The 18,060-nt window shown below is 38.8% G+C and overlaps 1 protein-coding gene across 1 annotated transcript in view; it reads right to left on the bottom strand.

Annotated features, from left to right (window-relative positions):
* The window catches only part of ERCC6L2 (ERCC excision repair 6 like 2), a 189,213-nt gene that overhangs the window by 35,761 nt on the left and 135,392 nt on the right, over positions 1 to 18,060 (bottom strand). The gene's annotated exons all lie outside the window — the stretch shown is intronic.

The following is an 18,060-nucleotide window of genomic DNA, read 5'->3' on the forward strand; positions in this document are numbered from 1 at the left end:
CCATTTGAGAAAAGCATCTTTGATGTCTTTCCTGAGTTAAGACCACCAAAACGATCTCGAGACAGTGGATATAGTTTTATTAATACCCAGATGTCAAGCAGTTACATTGTCGTGTTATAACTTTAGCACCTCCTTTCTTTTAAACAGGGGAATAAACAATCTATCTTGAGGTTTATCACAAGGTGCCCGGGTCTGAGCCGCCATGATAGCACTAAGAAGAGGGGATGACAAGTAAAGGACAGTGGATGCAATGATGCACTCAGGTGGAACAATAGGGGATGTCTCTTGTTCTTGTTCTGATTTAATGTCAAATTGCCTAGCTAAGGCGTCAACTTTAACATTCTTGGGATCTGGTCTTTAACCCCTTAAGGGCACATGGCATGTGTGACATATCATGATTCCCTTTTATTACAGAGGTTTGCTCCTTAAGGGCTTAAGTTATGATAAAGTTAAAGCGAGATAAGAACAAAGACCATCTAGCATTCTAGAAGACAGTCGTTTAGCATCACCAATATATGGCAAGTTTTTGGGATCTGTAATGATCAAGAGGGGGTCCTTGGCACCCTCCAAAAGATGTCACCATTCCTTAAGAGCTAGTATAATGGTCAATAATTATCTGTTATCGATATCATAGTTACGCTCTGCTGGAGACAACTTTCTACAGAAGTACCCGCAGGGATGCAAAGGTACTCTCCCTCTGAGTAAGAACAGCCCCTACCCCTGTTTCAGAGGCACCAACCTCCAGTATGAAGGATTTGCTAGTGTCAGGATGTACCAATATGTCACAGAAGAGAATCCTTTCTTGAATCTCCTATAGTAGTTAGAAAACCCAATAAACCTTTGAATGGCATTTAACCCATTAGGTAATGACCAATGTAGTGTAGTAGTGATAGTAGAGCGATGTAGAGCGGCTTCTAGTTTACAAGGGTCCATTTGGAAACCAGAGACCGAAATATTATATCCGAAAAAACTGAACCTCTGTTTGTTCAAATATCCACTTTTCAAGTTTGCAATAAAGTAAATTTTTAAGCAAAGTTTGCAACACGTGTTTATGATGGGTCTGGAGGTCAGGGGAATAAATAAGGATATCATCCAAATACACTAATACAAAGGTATATATGTAGTCTCTGAGAACATAATTGATAAAATCTTGAAATACGGCCGGAGCATTGCATAAGCTGAAGGGCATGACAAGGTATTCATAGTGACCATTTATAGTGTTAAATGCAGTTTTCCATTCATGACCCTCCTTAACCCGTACCAAATTGTAAGCACTCCTAAGGTCGAGTTTGGTAAATACCTTAGTGCCTTGGATTCTGTCAAATAATTCTGAGATAAGGGGAAAGGGATAGGCATTTTTTATGGTGATGTTGTTCAATGCTCTATATTCAATGCATGGGCGTAATTCTCCAGCTTTTTTGGATACAAAAAAAACAAAACCCGCACCAGCAGGCGAAGAAGACTTACGCATATGGCCTTTACGTAAAGAATCTCTGATACATTCATCCATGATCCTACTCTACTGTGGGGATAGGGCATACACTGCCCCTTTGGGAGGCATAGTGCCAGGTAGCAGATCTATGGAGCAATCATAAGATCTGTGAGGACACAGCTTGTCGGTGTGACTTTTACTGAACGCTTCTCTAACCTCCCAGTACTGCGCAGGAATTCCAGACATCTGAAGTGTGGAAGTAGGCAAAGTTACGATGCCCACTCTCTTAGTAATGGGTGACATGCATCTCTCACTACAGTCTTTACCCCATTCCAGTATTTCCCCCTTAGCTCAGTCAATATGAGGGTTGTGCTTAACAAGCCATGGGAATCCTAATTTGATGGGACAAGAAGGAGAAACAATTATCTGAAATGTGATAGTCTCTTTGTGTAACGCTCCTATAGTAATACTAATAGGCATAGTTTTGTGGGTAATAAACGGCTGAGAGAGAGGTCTCCCATCAATAGCTTCAAAGGCCAGGGGTGATGATCTCTCCTTGATAAGTATGGAGTGTCTCTTGACAAATTGATTAAGGGCTTTGCATGCAAAACTTTTATTATTACAAATAATAGTGATATCAAGGAGAAATCTACTTTGGGTAGTACCTGAGGACATATCCATCACACCTAAGACCTATCCCCTTAAGGTTCTTAGGTGCGGAAGTATTCCGGAGGTATAGGACAAGCATCTCTCATATGTCCCTTCTTGCCACAGTATAAACAAAGGCCCTCCTTTCTCCTAAACTGTTGCTCTGCCTCTGACAGTCTTGTAACCCCCAATTGCATAGGTTCCGGCTCAGACTGTACAGGAAGGCTAGAGAAAACAGGTCTGGAGAAGCGAGGTGCTAGTGACATTCAAGCGCCTGGATCAATTTCTAGTATTCTCCCTAGTTCTGCTATGGTTGTTGATATGCATCACATATGTGATGTAGTCATTTAACCTCCCTTGTAGTTCTTTGGATGCAATCTCGTCAAGGATAGCTTCAGATAATCCCTCAGCAAAGGCAGTGATTAATCCACTATTAGTCCAGTCTACCTCAGAAGCTAGAGTGTGGAATTCAATAACATAATCTGAGACAGACCGGTTCCCTTGTTTGATACGCATTAGGGCAGTAGCAACGTTGGTCTCTCTACCCAATGGTTCAAACGTTAGTTTGAATTCCGTAAGGAATTCCAAGTAATTATGGGCAATAGACTTATCATTTTCCCATAATGGATTGGCCCATGCTAAGGCTTTACCTTGCAGTTGGTTCATTAGGTATCCAATTTTGGCTCTATCCGTGGGAAAAGACCCAGGAGAGGCCTCAAAATGGTACTGAACCTGATTCAAAAAACCTGACATTCATGAATAGTACCTTCAAAATGCAGGGGTGAAGATAGGGTGATATTAGGTGCCCTATATTCAATGGAAGTAGGTACAGTAGGTGGGGGTGTACCTGCCAACGGAATCTCAGACTGTAAGGATTAGTAGAGTGTTGAAAGCTTTGGCGAACTGATCCATACGGTGATCTTTCTCCTCTACCTTTCTCTCACAAGCTACTATGTGCTGACACAAATCTGTAGCATCTATGGCTATGGTTTAATGTCAGGAATACAACTGATCCAACACGCAGTATTAGTATCACACTTAGGAATAAGGATAATGTCTAATTGGACCTTAGAAAGACCGGACTTAAACATACCAGAGAATAGTCTAAATACTAGCCAAGTTCAGGAACACAGAACGAAACACAGTTGCAAGGAATAGCCAATAGTCATGGATACCAGAATTCAGGGAAGTCAGAACAAAGCCAACGTCAATAACCAAAGAAACACGATCAGGAACACACTCTCGGATAACCAGAAAAGGGAAACCATGACAGGGCAATGAGTAGAAGAAATGAGAGAGTTTAAATATCCCTCTTGTGTATCCGATTGGCTGTACCTGGCCTTTGACCCCAAAACGTGCGCACGCGTCCTCCACGTGACGTCACCCGCACATCGACAGACATGGGGCTACAAAACAGTGTGGATCCGCACCGGCCGGCGTCCACCGGCATGTCACAAAAGCCCGGTCTTATGGCATAGGAACGCCGAGCAGCACTTCTCCTACTCCTGGAAAGGTGATTTATGTTGTGCATAGCATATGTATACGTGACACCTTTGGGTTGTTCGTTTGATTTTTTTCCGGTATTACAGTTCTGTCTCTGTTTGCTTTGCTTCAAACGACCATTTAGGAAATTTCCCGCGAATGCATTTCGCGACCACTTTGGATCGCGCCTCACGAGATCTGCAAAGGCCATTTAACCCCTGCTGGTTGCTAGGAATTAAACAGGTGTGAGCCCCTGATATATAAAGGTACCCTAGCTTATTCCAGCTGCTGCTTTTACTGGAATACTTATATTATTGGAGGTGAGTCCCCCCCATCATATTATTACAGTGCCTTGCAAAAGTATTCACCCCCTTTGACTTTTTACCAATGTATTACCTTACAGCCTTAAGTTCAATATTTTATTAATCTGAATTTTATGTGATGGATCAGAACACAAAAGTCTAAGTTGGTGAAATGAAGTGAAATGAGAAAAATATATACATAAAACTATTTTTTAGAAATATAAAACAGAAAATTGGCATGTGCATATGTATTCACCCCCTTTCTTATGAAGCCCATAAAAAGCTCTGGTGCAACCAATTACCTTCAGAAGTCTCATAATTAGTGAAATGATGTCCACCTGTGTGCAATCTAAGTGTCACATGATCTGTCATTACATATACACACCTTTTTTGAAAGGCCCCAGAGGCTGCAACGCCTAAGCAAGAGGCACCACTAACCAAACACTGCCATGAAGACCAAGGAACTCTCCAAACAAGGGACAATGTTGTTGAGAAGTACAAGTCAGGGTTAGGTTATAAAAAAATATCCAAATCTTTGACGATTCCCAGGATCTATCATAACCAAATGGAAAGAACATGACACAACAGCAAACCTGCCAAGAGACGTCCGCCCACCAAAACTCGCGGACCGGGCAAGGAGGGCATTAATCAGAGAGGCAGCACAGAGTCCTAAGGTAACCCTGGAGGAGCTGCAGAGTTCCACAGCAGAGACTGGAGTATCTGTACATCGGACGACAATAAGCAGTATGCTCCATAGAGTTGGGCTTTATGGCAGAGTGGCCAGAAGAAAGCCATTACTTTCAGCAAAAAACAAAATGGCATGTTTTGAGTTTGCGAAAAGGCATGTGGGAGACTCCCAAAATGTATGGAGGAAGGTGCTCTTGTCTGATGAGACTAAAATTAAACTTTTTGGCCATCAAAGAAAACGTGTCTGGCTGGCGCAAACACAACACATCACATCACTCAAAGAACACCATCGCCACAGTGAAACATGGTGGTGGCAGCATCATGCTGTGCCGGGGCTGGGAAACTGGTCAGAGTTGAGGGAAAGATGGATGGTGCTAAATACAGGGATATTCTTGAGCAAAACCTGTACCACTCTGTGTGTCATCTGAGGCTAGGACGGAGGTTCACCTTTCAGCAGGACAATGACCCCAAATACACTGCTAAAGCAACACTTGAGTGGTTTAAGGGGAAACATGTAAATGTGTTGGAATGGCAAATCACAAAAAAATGCCAAGGGGGTGAATACTTTTGCAAGGCAAGGTACCTTACCTTGCCGGAAAATATTGGCTAGTTGATCTGTCTGGCACTCTTACAGCTCCTTTGATTGGCCTGTCTGTGCCACTGTACCTCCCCAGGGGATATACTTCTGGAGGTTTTATTATTACTGAGTGAGCCCAGTTATTACATTACATTTTTTATAAACTACAATAATTACCTTGCAGGGTTAACTCCACCTCTAGTGGCTGTCTACTAGACAGCCACTAGAGGGCACTTCCTGCATCATAGCACAGAAAACCTGTGCTAGAGCGTCGCTGGATGTCCTCACGCTGTGTGAGGACCTCCAGCGTTGCTCAATTCCCCATATGAAAGCAATGAAAAGCATTTTCAATTCTTTCCTATGGGGAGCTCTAATGCGCATGCGCGGCATTGGTTTCCCCGGCTGGTGGGTGGGATCAGTCTCGCCCACCGGCTGACGTAATACAGAGGCGGCGGAGGAAGAAGCAGCAACGTGGGACATGTCGCTGCCTCTGGTAAAGTTACTGAAGTGGTTTTCTTTTTTTTTTTTTTATTCAAAATTTTAGTAACATACACATAGGAATAGTTCTTTCGAACTCAACACATTCAATAACCAATTCAGTATCAATTGATCATATTTATATTATACATTATTTCATTGTCATTAACATTTTTTATCATTTATTATGTAGGTATGGGGTTTTCACCCCTTCAGCAACCAGGGATTGGGGGATGGGAGGCAGAGGGGACCTGCAGTGCCAGGAAAACGGATTGTTTTCCTGGCACTGGAGTTTCCCTTTAACTCTCGGCCATCCTTCATTGCAGTTTTCTCCCCTAGCGTTAAAAATGCAAAATATGAAGATTATGCTAGTTTTAGTATACTAACAATCTTAATTTTAATAATGGCAGGAGTTGAGTATTTTCCCTCCCATTTAGGTGGGTCCGCATCCCCAGGTAGGTGATGTATTTTATCAATATTGTACTGGCCGTTTTCTTGTGACTCCGTAATTGACTCTATTCACTCTTGATAGAAAGTTGGGGTTGTTTTTCATATACTGTATAGTTGATATATGTATAGATATTCTATATTAGGTACCTATATTATGGTACGTAGGTTACATTTTATAGATCACAGTAGATTGTGATAGTACTGAATTATTGCGCACCTTTTATGTGATGGTTACTCATATTGTTTACGTTTACATTTCATATCACTAAATCGGTCTCTTTCAGCTTAAATGTCATAAGGATATCTTCTACATCAAGCGGATATCTTCTACATCAAGGATATTCGTTGTTCCCAGTTTTGAATGAATCCAGCTGTTCTTCATCGTTCCTGGAATTTGAACTGTCTTCGTTATTCAGTATGGTTCTTCAGTCGAACGTGTGACTTGTGATGTCGCCGTTATCAAGAGGAAGTGACTCAGTGGAAGGCGTATTTTATACTTTCGGCCTGTCTCTGATTGGTTTCTTTTTTCTCTATATGTCTTTGCTGCTATGGAGTAGTAAAGGAAGATGATGCTAAATACTCGCCTCCTGTCATTCATTATTAAAATTAAGATTATTAGTACACTAAAGCTAGCATTATCTTCAATTGATACGCTTTTATGAAGAAGTGGGTTTTAAATGATTTTTTGAAGGAGTGGAGACTTGATGAGCATCTAATGGAGGAGGGAAGTGAGTTCCACAGGAACGGTGCAGCCCTCGAGAAGTATTGAAGGCAAAAGCATCAGAGGTGGGAGTACGGAGAGAAGATAGACTTAAGTCTTCAGCAGAGCGTAAGGGCCTAGACGGGAAATACTTGTGTATTAGATGGTGTGACGGACCACCTGGCACCCTAACAAGGTACCTCTGTCAATCGCTGCTTCCTAGTACTTGTGAGCAGCATAAGCACTGTACTGGAACACCATAACCACTGTAGACCCCATGAAACGCTGCAGCTTGGTTGGGGTCTCGCGGTCCTCCACCCACCCTGGACCCAAGACCGGGATCCAGCTTCCAGTGGGTAGACCTCTCCTAGTCCAAAGAGCGTAGCAGGAACAGCTCTTATAAGAGCTAGTGATTATACTCAGGGGAGTATTGTGATATAGCAATCCGCAGAGTGAATGTAGTTCTCCAATCCCCCAAACATGAGCCATGACTTCATGAAGGGGTAAACAAATCTCAGTTTAATGGAAGCCACACTTGGCCTTATATGACAATCCCCATGCAAGGGGTACGCCCACAGGGACTTTGTGGGGGACTGATTTGCAACTTCACAGACCAATTAACAATAAGGTTACAAGGCACGACACTCCCACACACAGCACACAATCCTTCCCCTCTGCCTGGGAGATAATTGGATCAGTAACTGTCCTAATTTTAATCCAATTATCTCCAAGCTCCTAAAAATACATCCCACAAATGTTACATCCCCTGATAGCCCTGATCTGGGTGACCAACATATAAAAAAATCACCCACATCAGTTCAGGGGTTCAGGAAGGAATTTCCTGGAAGTCGTATTTTTCACCGACTGTGCACATGGTCCTATGCCCAAAACAGTTCCAAGGAGTCAGGGCTAACGGTCAATCTCTCTGTCTGGAGTACAAAAGTCCATACCTCAGATGAACAGAGCTTTCAAAGTACATTGGGCAAGGTATATTGCAAGGCCCATAGTCCTGAGGCAAGAGGCTGGCCAGCAGGCGAGGTTCAGTTCGTCACAGATGGGCCAAATGGTTCTTATCTGCCATCACATTCTATGTTCTACGTTTCTATTAGGGAGGATAGATAGGTGGGAGCAGCATTATGTAGAGATTTGAAAGCAAGAACCAGAATTTTAAATTGAGCCCTATATCTTCTTCCAACCTTTTGCACCCTTTAAATATATCTCTACTGAGCTTGGACTTATATTAATTGTAGTCCATGTAACAAACTAATATTCAGAATAACCAATAAATTAAATCACACACAGAGTCATTTGACTCAATAGTTTAGCTCTGCATGGTAAACTCTGAAACAGTATCGAATACATAGACCAGATAGAGGTGGGCTAGGGTTGCAAAACAAAATACATTTTAAACATATCAATGCTGCTGTAACAATTTCTGACCCCTAGATGGTGGAATTTGTTCATCAAGCATAGGAGACGACCCTACACAATCTTGCCATTTGTGCCCATAGAATTAGGGCATCAAACCTCCCATGTGCCCCTATTAAATAGAGTCAAGTCCTTATTTTGAGACCAAATACATCTAATATTTTTCTGTCCTAATATCTTTCTTTTCTATGAGCTATGAGTGTATACCTGAGTTCCACGTGGATTGACACTCCACATACTCCCAGCAATGTGTCTTTAACCCCTTAAGTCTGCAGGGCGTACATTTACGTCCTTTTTAAAGTGGCTCTAAACGCCGCAGGACGTAAATGTACGCCCTCCGTTTTTTTTTCACTTACCCGGTCGCCGGCGATCCCACGCCGGCGATCGTGTTTGGGGGGGACTCCCAGGGAGCCCCCCCGCAGCAGATCTTCCTCCTCCGGTCCCCCCCGGTCATGTGAGAGTGAGGTCCTTGCGAGGACCTCACAATCACATGGCCGGGATAGCTGGCTGCAGCAATGCCAGCAGGGGGACTAACTGTAATAATCAAATAAAAAACAGTTAAAATAAGTGTAAAAATATATATATATATACTTAGATCATATATATATAAATATATATATATATATATATTATATATATATGATCTAAGTATATATATACACATATACACACATACACATACACTGTCTAGGTGTATTTTAATATTAATATATATATAATTATATATATATATTAATATCAAATTACACGTAGACTGATACTGATTAAATATATATATATATATAATTATTGTTATATATATATTTATTTATAATATAAAAAAATAAATATGTAAATACGTAAAAAAATAATAATAAAATATTAAAAAATATATAGATGTGTTTTATTTCGTTCTAACTGTATTGTGATATTAATATATATATTATATATATATATATATATCTCAAAATACACATAGATCAAAATAATATATATACCTATATATATATAAATATATATGTATATATCACTATATATATACCTAGATATAAAAATATTTAAAAAAAATTATATATATATATATATATATACGTATATATACACATATGTATATATATATATACATATATTAATAATACACATATATTTATGTAATAATTTTACATAATTAGGTATCCTAATTAATTACAATTAGCCGGACCTGCCTGACAACCCATTGTGAAAGTATAGGGAATTTAATTTGCTAGCACTATATTTAACTCTATAACTTTCCAAGACACCATAAAACCTGTACATGGGGGGGTACTGTTTTACTCGGGAGACTTCGCTGAACACAAATATTAGTGTTTCAAAACAGTAAAATGGATTACAACGATGATATCGCCAGTAAAAGTGACGTTTTTTTTCATTTTTCACGCACAAACAGCACTTACACGGACGATATTATTGCTGCAATACTTTTTACTGTTTTGAAACACAAATATTTGTGTTCAGCGAAGTCTCCCGAGTACAACAGTACCCCTCATGTACAGGTTTTATGGTGTTTTAAAAAATTACAGCGTCAAATATAAGGCTTGTGTTTCATTTTTTTCACATTAAATTTCTCCAGATTGCTTACGTTGCCTTTTTGACCCCATGGTAGCCCAAGAATGAAAATTACCCCTATGATGGCATACCATTTGCAATAGTAGACAGCCCAAGGTATTGCAAATGGGGTATGTCTTTTTTAGTAGCCACTTAGTCACAAACACTGGCCCAAATTGGCATTTTTTTAAATTTTTCACACACAAACAAATACTAACGCTAACTTTGGCCAGTGTTTATGACCAAATGGCTACTAAAAAAGACTGGACATACCCCATTTGCAATACCTTGGGTCGTCTACTATTGCAAATGGCATGCCATTATGGGTGTAAATTTATTTCCTGGGCTACTATACAGTCTCAAAGGCAACGTAACCAATCTGGCGAATTTCAATTTCAAATGTAACACGCTATATTTGACCCTGTAACTTCCCAAAACACCATAAAACCTGTACATATGGGGTACTGTTTTACACGTGAGACTTTGCTGAATACAAATATGTGTATTTTATTGCAGTAAAAGCAAAAGTATTATGACATTGACAGTTAAAATGCCATGTAGAACTAAAGAAAAAAAAAATCTTATTTTCTCCCATTTCTTTCATATTAAATTATGTTTCATAGCTAAATATTTGATATTAAATGAAAGCCCTGTTTCCCCTGAATAAAATGATATATAATAAGGGGGGGTGAATTTAATATGAAAGAGGTGAATTACGGTTGGACAGACATATAGCGCAAATGCCAGGTTTTGTTTACATTTTGTTTCGTTCACAACTTGTACATTTGGCTGCGGTCTTAAGGGGTTAAACTAAAATAAATGTGTTTAGTAATCAGTCGGTGTAAATAAGATGCATTGTCCTTCTTCTAAATTACATTGTATTATTAGTAAATCACCTACAATTACTCAGAACAGGTCCACCTCTTGCCACACACCTAAAGATTAAACTGTCCCTCTATGTACATTTGAAATGTAAGCAGGTATGGGGTATCCTGGTAAATAAGGGTGGGTATATTTCCCTTGATAAATGTAAAATGCCCAGGTATAACCTGTAGTGCATTCACAAAATGTGTAAACTGTAATTCAATATTGTGACCGCTTTGAAAGAATACATTGCTTAAAAAGTAATTATCCTTAAATTTCATCAGAAATTCATCTATGCATATATCCTGTTCAGAGGTTTAATTGTCAGAAAACTTATCAGGCAGGTGTTTATAATAAGGGGCCGTATCTTGTATAGCCTGTCATGAGTCATTTCTAGGTGGGTACTGGGAATTATCACAGAAAAAAAAAATATGAAATACAGCATTTTCTAATCTCTCTCTCTCTCTTCATAATCACTGGAAAGAAAGGCATAGCAAGTATGGGGTGTTTAAGACAGTGCTCTTTTTATTTTTACTATACCCATTAGTAGGGCCAGTGCCCAAAATGTTTTTATTTTTGTGATGTCAGTGGAGTGCCAGATGCTTTTTTTTTTTGTTAATCATTATTTGCTGACAGATATGGGCTGACATACAAATTGATTGCATAAGTGTATGCTCAAAACGTTTGAAATAATTATTTGGCTTACAAACTTGGTGGCTGTGATGCCATAGAAACATAGAATGTGATGGCAGATAAGAACCATTCGCCCCATGTAGTCTCCCCACTTTTCTAAATACTTTCATTAGTCTCTGGCCTTATCTTATAGTTAGGATAGCATTATGCCTATCCCACGCATGCTTAAACTCTTTTACTGTGTTAACCTCTACCACTTTAGCTGGAAGGCTATTCCATGCATCCACTACCCCCTCAGTAAAGTAATACTTCCTGATATTATTTTTAAACCTTTGCCCCTCTAATTTAAGACTATGTCCTCATGTAGTGGTAGTTTTTCTTCTTTTAAATATAGTCTCCTCCTTTACTGTGTTGATTCCCTTTATGTATTTAAATGTTTCTATCATATCCCCCTCTGGTCTTTCCTCCAAGCTATACATGTTAAGTTCCTTTAACCTTTCCTGGTAAGTTTTATCCTGTAATCTATGAACCAGTTTAGTAGCCCTTCTCTGAACTCTCTCCAAAGTATCAATATCCTTCTGGAGATATGGTCTTCAGTACGGCGTAAAATACTCCAAGTGAGGTCTCACCAGTGTTCCATACAATGGCATGCCAATAGTTACCATAAATGGGGTTACTTCATGGGCAGTTGAATTTGGGGACACTCAACTTTCAGTAGACAGAGAGGGGCATTCTAAGCGCCTCAGTTTAGGTGGTGGCACAATAGGAACACCATCACTAGAAGCCTCGCCTAGGGACTATTCATCAGAACTGTAAGTGTTGTGTCCTTTAGGAGTGCCTATTTACAGCACTTATCACCTTGCTTTTTGGAGCTTATGCGACCTCTTATGGAGACCTTGGCCAGTGTCCTCTGTATGCCAGATAGCACAGCAGCAGGAAAAGTTATAGAAAGTGTAAAGCACAGTGTTGTCCTAGCTCCAACAGGGTTTGTGTTTAAGGCTGGGTAGGAAGTGGAAGGGATCCCTTCCCATCTGCTCACTACCCACAGCCTCTCATAAAGGAAATGCCTTGTACCTTGCAGAAGTAGAGACAGCACCGACTAATGCAAATTGTATGGCATCTACTGTAGCTTAATCAAGCAAAGGAGTACTTTGCAAATAAGCTTTCAAATTCCACATGCCTGAATCATAAACACCTCTTTTTCCTAACCCTAAATGTAAGCCCTCTCAAAATTTAAACAAACTCTTTCCTTAGTCCCAAATATAAACACTCAAAGCCTAAACTTGAAGCAAAACTCTATAACCAAATCCTAGGTTTAAATTCTCTTAAAATTGAACACACCATGTACCCCAATACTAAATTTAACATCACTCTAAACCTAATAATTCTAAGCACACCATATACCACAACTGTAACCTCCTTGAAGATTGTAATCCTCTTACCCCCCTTTTATCGTACCCACTGCTAGCATTAGTTTTTTCTCTGCATGCATTTACAATGCTGCATACTGGGAATAGACTGATTATCATTCCCACCGATTATTATAGCCGATATTCAGCATTTTACCGATAATCAGTATCTGCCTTGTAATTTACCAATTTCTTACTCATCTCTCCAAGTCACCACACACTTTTTTCTGCACCTGGAAACTCTAGCCGCCAGCAAATTAAGTGCCACATCGTGAGCTCACGGCACCCCTTTCTGTGAGGCCATGCATGCGGAGCTCAGCTAAAGGGAGGGAGGTGAGACAGTGAATAATCTTATGTAAGGTACTGGGCAGGCTGACAGAGTGATAGGAGTGTGATCGCTGTTAGAAATCACGCCGCTATCAGTAACAGCACTGTACATGCTGGGTTCTCAGTGATCCCAGCATGTACTGGCTGTCTTAAAGTGATTGCTGTCAGCAGTCACGCTCCTATCAGTAACAGTGATGTACACTGTTACAAAAGTCACACTACTTTGAAATCTAAAGTATTGTTTAAAGTCTCAATCACACAGAACTCTTTATAATTTTGACAAATACATGACACCATGCACTTTTGATGACACCAATATTTTGACAAAATAAAATGGTGTATAGTTCCTTAAGGGGCAAGTTCAGATAACCCAGGTGCATATTTGATCTGATAAGATTTGTTGACAGTAAGACAACCGTGAGGATCAAAAATATGAATAGTTGCAAATATTACAAACAATTATTCATGGAGAAAAACCACTGTATCATAAAAGCTAAAGTACCAGTCTAGTCATGTAACTATTATTTTTGTTATTAAAGCCTCCATCTCGTCTCACTCTCTTTTCTAAAGGCCACTAATGTGCACGTGGCAACAATAGTTTTGTTTACACATCTGTTCAAATAAAAAAGATGAAAAAATATATATTGGGGAAAATTACAAATCCTGTATACTTAGAAAAGTCATTCACTTACTTGTCTCTGCAAGACGGCATAAAAAGAAACCAAAATGACTGTGAAAACATGCACTGTAAATAAATCAACGCAGATGGCATTTATATCCCCAAAGAACTAAAAAAATGGTTTAATTGCATTTGTAATAACATGTTAAGAAACCCTTGTCCTTTTCAAATTAACTGGTCAAGGATTTTGCCTGGAGGTACAAAATGTTACAGTAAACACAATTTTGTAAGATTTAATTCTGGTGTAAGCTTAAGGCAACCATGATTTATCCATGAATTGTCTTAAACCAGCATTCTGGGATCCATGCCAATCAGTTACAAGACCTACCACAAACTCGCACTGAAAGAGAGTTCATTTAAATGTCTGATTTGTTCGTTGTGAAAAGAGATGTTTTCAATATCTTCATCTTCCTGTTGCAATCTGTTTAACAATCTGCTGTATAATGAAGAGATCTAAACATATTTAGTATAGTGTCTCAAGTAAGGAAATTGAGAAGTATGTGAACTCATTACCACATTTCCTGCTTATCTTTACAAACAATGGAAAGAAAACCTATACTTTAGTTAAAAATAATTGTATGGGGTGAACTGTGTATGAAAATCACAAAGCTCAATAAATATGTTGGGGTTTTTTGTCCAGGGATATATTTGTAATATCTGTATTAATATCACATTTTGCACATCCAATCCACATACTACAGAAGCATTAACCATTTTTCCATAATTGCTTATTTATGGTGTGTGAGATACTAAATATCACACTGCATTTATAGAGACTCTGGCTGCATCACACTTTGACCCCTGCTGGGTGGCCTCTGCTGGGAAAGAATCCCCAGACTCAGATATTTGCCAATATAAACCCAACAGACATGCACATGGCCACTGTTTAGAGGGACAAAAAACAAAAACACAAGCTTCAGAACAATGCTGCCCAAATTAAGAAAGCTCTCACAGCTACCTTTACTTTGTCATCCTTTATGTTTGCAGTAATGCTAGTACGATATTTTATAAACTGAAAAAGCCCTTCCTTGCATTTCAGCTTTTTTTCCCTCATACTACAACAAAACACAAATAAGCTTTGGAAATGAAGGAGTGCCATAGACAGTAACAAGTTATCACCTTTTCCCCATCTACAACAAATCTAAAATGCACCTGTGGATGCATAACTTGTCACTTGCAATAATGTTTGCAAGTTTGAAATGTTTTCCTAGCAGTTGTGTTAGAAGTGAACACAGGTGTGGACATAGTTTAGTGCATAGCTTGTATAATAAATGTATACTTCCGGTCACTGTCTTGCTACTGACTGTTATGTCAGAATCAGTTTTTCCCTTTTTCCACTGGCTGCAACTCACGCAAACAAGATCATCCTGCAACTGTAGTAGTTTAGTCACAGAAAATATGTTCAGGTGGACGGGGGATATTTATTCTTAAAAAAACTGTCCATGAACTAAATCTTCAATACATTTCATAAGTAATGTTTAGTCTTTTTGCAAAACAAGTGCATGGCAGAAGCTACCTTACCTAGGAACACACAGTTTAGTTGACTTCCAATTTCCATGATTTACATGTGAATTTATTTTTAGCAAAAACTAAAGAAACATAGATTGGGAACACCAGTGCATGCCAGCCATAAAAATCATTTAAATAATTTGGGACTAAATAATTTGCACTTGGAACTCTACATGCCAATTGTGACATCCAGCAATGCATCTTCTGCAAAGGTTAAGCTACCTTAGTAGTTAAACAGTTGTCAGGGAATTTTCTTAAGGAACTATGACCTTTCAGTCTCATGTTCACGAACAGTTTGTTTAAGGGAAGTATGTCTCAAGGACAACTTTTAAAGAAACACTATAGGGTCAGAAACACATGTATTCCTGACCCTATTGTGTTAAAACCACCATTAGCCCCCCTGCCCCCACCCACCTTGCCTCCCTAAATAAAATCTTACTTGTATTCAAGTCTACAGACAATGATCTGAGCCAATCACAATGCTTCCCCATAGGATTGGCTGATACTCTCAACAAGGCAGATAAGGGGCAGAGCCAGCACAACCCTGGATATTAGCCAATCAGCACCTCTTCATAAAGATTAATTGAATCAATGCATCTCTATGAGGAGAGTTCAGTGTCTGCATGCAGAGGGTGGAGACACTGAGTGGCAGTGCTGCAAACTAGGCAGGACTGCCCCAGAAAGCACCTCTAGCAGCCATCTGAGGAGTGGCCAGTGGAGTTATCACTAGGTTGTAATGTAAACACTGCATTTTCTCTGAAAATACAGTGTTTACTACAAATTGCCTGAAGGAAATAATTCTACTCACCATAACAAATACAAAAAGCTATTATTGTTCTGGTGACTATAGTTTCCCTTTAAGGGGGCACTATAGTCACCAAAACAACTTTAGCTCAATGTAGTAGATTTGGTGTATAGATCATGTCCGTGCAGTTTCACTGCTCAATTTTCTGCAATTTAGGAGTTTAATCACTTTGTTTATGCAGCCCTAGCCATACCTCCCTGTATGCAGCTTACACAGCCTTCCTAAACACTTCCATTATTGCAAATTCTGCTGAATTTATAATTTCTTATCTCCCGCTCTGTTAATAGCTTGCTAGACCCTGCAGGAGCAGGAGTATGTAATTAAAGTTCAATTTAGAGAGCAGGAGATAAATACATTGAAAGTATGCTACGATTGAAAATGAAAACATTTTTTTTTTTCATGCAGGGGAGGTGTAGCTATGGGTGCATAAACAGAAACTAAAGTGATTTTAAGTCCTGAAATGGCAGATAATTGAGCAGTGAAACTTCAGAGACAAGATCTACACACAAAAACTGCTTCATTGAGCTAACATTGTTTTGGTAACTATAGTGTGCCTTTAAGTGACTCTTACATAAGTAATTGAAATATAAATTCTACATTAGCATCTTCTTTATTTCGTCTACTTTTCAATTGGAGACTAACATACAGACAACCACAAGAGGTATGAAGATGCTAAAAATTAGTTAGGTAAGAGAATACCGATGCCTAGATCCAAGTAAATACAAATGTAGCATGCACTCACTACTTTACATGTACCACAGGTTACATTATATGATTTTGTGAATTATTTATTAAGGAATCTTGGAGTATATAAGTAACTATTAAATATGATTTAAACATGTCTTGTTTTTTACTTACATTTTTATACTGTTAACTGAAAGATACACCTGACAATTACAAATGTTTGGGGACTCAAACACCAATGGAAACATATTTCTTAAGGTTGAAACATTTGGGGTCTGTGAGTGCAATATTTTTGCAGATGCACTGTGACATATTTATACACTGTTGCACTATGTTTTGTTGTATTTTTTTTTAATATATTTTAGGTATTCAGATGTATCCCATATATTTTGTATCTTACCAATGGAAACAGTAACCTAAATGAGGGTGTAATGGTGGTGGTAGGCTTATAACTCACTGTGCTAAAAGTGGATTACAGTTATATAAAATTATTTAAATGTCTCTATTGCCCATGAGACATTAATGCACATTATGCAAGTATGTTTTCTATCAATCTTATTTTAACCTTTCAAACTAAAATAAACTTGAGTCATAAGTTGATCTTACAAATTTCATATATTTGCCATTGCGCTAGAAAAGCAAGGAGCATCCAAAATAACTACAGTATTTGTCTGCATGCATCATCGAGATTTGCCAAGAAAAGCACATTTCATACAAAACTACATGAAATATTTTTCCATACACTAATAACCTGTAGAAAAGATAACAGAGAAAAGCTATGTGCTTCAAACGCCTACAACCTGCATCACTCTAAAAGAGACTAGGATTAATGCGTGACATGCCTGAAAACAGATTTAACTGTTAAGAGTGCACAACTCTGCTGTTTTATCATGTGACCATGGCAATATGATTTTTAGTTTGTTCTTAGGAGTACGTCACAGTGCAAGCTTGTGGAAGCACTAAATACAGTGATGTATAATGGAAACTTATTGGCATTTTTTAGTCACATACATTGACATTGCTACAGACGTCGGCATTGGTATTTTTTAGCTACAGACATCGACACTGCTATAGTCTGATTTTTACACGAAAGCAAGAAAACAAATTAATAGATTTTGGATGAGTGAAACATGCAAGATTCATGTGAAAGAAAAAACAAGTTAGAGCTGAGTAATAGTCCTGCAGAAAGACAGACACTTGTATTGTGTTGCGGCTTGGTAAACACATTAAGGAACATGAGAATTCTCCTTATACTACCTTGCATGTGCATCAGTAACTGCTGACCACACAAATCTAGTCTAGGAATCTTACACGTTTAGAATATTACACGATTTTATACACTTTTTCAGCTACCACTTGCTCTTTCTTGGTACACTATTCTGGTAGGTTATATGTTTAAATACT

This window comes from Pelobates fuscus, chromosome 5, assembly GCF_036172605.1.
Source record: "Pelobates fuscus isolate aPelFus1 chromosome 5, aPelFus1.pri, whole genome shotgun sequence".
In the NCBI taxonomy this organism is placed as follows: Eukaryota; Metazoa; Chordata; class Amphibia; order Anura; family Pelobatidae; genus Pelobates; species Pelobates fuscus.